Here is a 3,970-nt window from a genome sequence, read left to right as displayed (position 1 = left end):
GGCATATTACCCTTTTACTATATCGGGTAGAGGCCTGGTGCATGGGTGGGGCCGGCTGGTTTGCCCTGAAGGGTGTCCTGGATCAGGGTGGGGGTCCCCACTGGGGTGCCTGGCCAGTCTGGCTGAGGGGCTGAGGGCTGTTTTCAGGCTGGGGGTGACTGAAGCTCCCAACCGCTCCTTTTTTCCTTTTCTTTTTTTTTATTCTGGGCCAGCTTTAGCTTGAGGCTTGGCTCCAGCTCTTAGGCCTCTGTGGCTGAAAGTAGGTTTCTGGCCTTTGCTTACAATGTTGCAAATCTGCTGGCTGAAGTCCGGCGGTATTTGTTACAATGTTTCTTAAACTGCCCGCTCAGAGGCCTGCAGCATCAGGCGGGGAACGTTGGAGTCCTCCGTCACTGAGGCAACCAAGCCTCACGTTAGTTTCAAGCTGCCTGGCTGCCGGCCGCCATCTTGGCTGACAGTTAATTTGCATATCTCACTGATTAGCCAATGAAAAGGGTAGCGGTCGTACGCCAATTACCATGTTTCTCTTTTATTAGTGTAGATTAGCATTATGTATGACACAAAATAGGACTAGACCTTAATAAATGGTCACTTTATTATCTCTGTCAAGAAATACCCTTCAATATCAGTCGGGTAATGGATGTGTTACATTTGGCTCAAGTGAAAAATGAACTTACCAATTTAAAAGAGCCGGGTGCTTTTATTTACTATTTTTTATGATAAAGATCATTTTTTCAATCTAAAAATGTAAGCTTTATCATTGAAGTAATTAATAAAAAGTGACACAGAAAATTTCAGAAATAAAAGTAAACACTTTGCATCTCTTCACACATAAATATTTAACTTTCCACACATACTTTGATGTTTGTTTAAAACCATTTTTTTTTCTTTTTAAAACTAATCTGCTTTGAAAGATATTTTCTGAATTTTGGAAAAATATTCTCAATTTATAAATCCCTGCCTCTCATTTGATTTTCAATCTTTCACATGAATTGAGGTATCTTTATTTCTGTTAGGTTTCTCTTTTTTAAAAACAACCTTATTGAGGTATAATTTACATACTTAAATTCACCCACTTTAAGTACAATGTAATGATTCTTAGTAAATATGCCAAGTTGTGCAGTCAGCACCATACCCAGTTCTAGGTCATCTTTATCATCCCAATAAGATCCTCCCTGTTCTTTCACAGTTAATCTTCATTCCCACTCAACCACAGGCAAAAATGTTAGCTTTAAATGAGCAACAATACTGGAATGTTTTCCCCATCCCAAAGCCACTCTGAATCAAGAGAAGCATTAGAAAAGGATATGATTCTCTTTCATCAAAACAATCAATTGGGGTGAGGGCAGAGTCACATCTACATTGGTTGGCAGAGGAGAGCAGGGCAGTTCTGTGGTCAGGGGAGGTTGCCATAGCACCACTTCTTTGGAGCTCACAGAAACCCATATCCACTCTGGGTGGCATAAACATGAAAACTTTCAGTGGAAGTCTCTGCCCCAGTGTCTATGGGAGCCTCACCCTGGTCTCCTAACTCTTTGCATACAACATACTATGATTTGTAAAATATTTCAGTGGTTAAGCCTATAAAATGCTATTCAACCTGTGTAATATGCTTTGATTTGATTTATATGCAACTATAAGTTTCTTTGGAAGCACAAACAAACAAACAAAAAACCTTGAATCCTGGACTCAACTTTCACCTCCACATTTTTCCATCTATCAAAAGAGTTGATAATATTTACCCTGTTTGTTCTTTTTAAAAAAAATTGGTGATACTGAAATTTGAAAAAAAAAAAAAAGCCATTTAGAACATTTCTAATCATCTCGCACTTGGTCGTAGCTACCTAACTGGTCTCTTTGCCTCTACTCTTTCTGACTAAAGACCACTCTGTTCTTAACAACCAAGGTGAGTTTTAAAGACTCAGGTCATACTTAAAACTCCAAATCCTTCCCATTGAGAATAAAATTCTAAATCCTCAAAGTATCAGAGCTACCTATGATATTATGTGTGTCCACATTTCCAACCTTACCTTTACTTACCTTTTTAGTCTTTGCTCCTATGCTCTAGGCCAGCCGTGGGCAAACTACGGCCCCGTGGGCCGGATCCGGCCCGTTTGAAATGAATAAAACTATTGAAAAAAAAGACCGTACCCTTTTATGTACTGATGTTTACTTTGAGTTTATATTAGTTCACACAAACACTCCATCCATGCTTTTGTCCCGGCCCTCCGGTCCAGTTTAAGAACCCATTGTGGCCCTCGAGTCAGAAAGTTTGCCCACCCCTGGTCTAGGCACACTGGCCTTCTCTGTCCCCCACCTCACCACCCCCCCAAAAAAGATCATGGGTAGCCTTTCATTTTCCTTTAATTATTATTAATTGTATATATTCTTTACCGAAATGTAAGGTGTCTGAGAGCAGGGAATATGTTTGTCTTATTCCCCATTATACTTTGTGTCCCTATTATACTTTAGTAGATACTAAATAAGGAAGTATTAAATAAAACTGCTTTCTGTGCACACATTGGCTATTCCCACAAAGGGAATGAAAGACAAAGAATAAGTTCAAGTATTTTTAAGATTTATACATTAATCTCAATTTAATTTATAACGTATACATGTATACATGTATGCTTAATGGGGGTAATCCTAGCATTGTACTAAGGTTAATGTCCTTTGTTATATTGATTTTCATCAGACAATATGATATATAGATTTGGTGTGCTACTCTTATTAATATGTAAATATCAATAGAATAATACACAAATAAAAGTTATAGAAGAGAACCTTTTTTTTTCTTTTTGCACTCAGGACCAACTGCTTGCACTTCTCTTTCCTTTGCTACCATCCAGCTCCAGGATCAGCTGACACCATGGGTTTTGCAGACCTGAAAAGTCCTGCCAACCTCCAGGTGCCCAATGACTACCTGGTGGACAGCAGCTACATTTGAAGCAACCTCTGGCCCACTGCCTGCCCTGTGTTGGTATAATCCCATCAAATCTTACGAAAAGGAAAAAATCAGCTGCCAGGAGTGAAGACAGCTTTGGGCAAGTATGGCTCAGCTGATGTGGAAGACACCACAAAAGTGGAGCCACAGATAGTGAAGACAATGATGACATTGATATGTTTTGATCTGATGATGAGGGAGAAAGTGAAGAAGCAAAGAGGCTAAGAGAAAAATGCCTTGCACACTATAAGTCCAAGAAAGCAAAAAGAATCCCTGTACTTGTTGACATGTCTTCCATCTTATTAGATTGAATTCATGGGATAATGAGACCGGTATGGTAAAATTAGAAGAGTGTGCCAGGAGAATTCAAGCAGACAGCTTGATCTCGGGCTCTTCTAAACTAGTTCCAGTGGGTATGGAATTAAAAAAAAAAAACAAGCTTCAAATACAGTGTATAGTAGAAGACAAAGTTGGAACAGATATGTTGAAGGAGGGGATCACTGCTTTCGAAGACTACATGAATTCCACGGACGTGGCTGCTTTCATTCAACAAGAGCTAAAATCCACCATGGATCATTGCCATTAAATAAAGCTTAAAAAACAAACAAAAAGTTACAGACGAGATCTGGCTCATAAATACAAAGGGGAAATACTGCATCTCAAGGTCTCCATGAGAAAGCTCTGCACCATCAGATGAAGCCTATGAAAAATTAGCATGAGTGGAACTCAGGGGAACTTTTTTATTTGGGTATGTCTGGAGTTTATTCAGCTATATGCAATTATTATTTTCTATTAACATTTATTTTACTATTAAGTTTTCATAGTTTTAAACTTCTTAAAAACTTGGACCGATAATTATATCATTAACTTGGATAGAGCTGTTTGCTTTCTCCTAAGAAAAATCATGACACATTTCTGGGGGCAAATGTTACTTAGATTTCACATCGACTTTCAGCAAGCTGGAGCAGAGCTGAGAGGGAAAGAGCAGTTGTAATGAGAATATAGGTGTTATTTTTCCTTACTCTG

General features: G+C 38.9%; 1 pseudogene across 1 annotated transcript; it reads left to right on the top strand.

Annotated features, from left to right (window-relative positions):
* Positions 1-2,869: 2,869 nt before the first annotated feature.
* Positions 2,870-3,530, top strand: LOC308511632 (elongation factor 1-beta-like; annotated as a pseudogene). The gene has a single exon. The product of its transcript is annotated as an elongation factor 1-beta-like (transcript).
* The last annotated feature ends 440 nt before the right edge of the window (positions 3,531-3,970 follow it).

Source organism: Myotis nattereri, assembly GCF_964212035.1.
Source record: "Myotis nattereri genome assembly, chromosome: 2".
Taxonomy (NCBI): Eukaryota; Metazoa; Chordata; class Mammalia; order Chiroptera; family Vespertilionidae; genus Myotis; species Myotis nattereri.
This window is presented reverse-complemented; position numbering and strand designations above follow the sequence as displayed.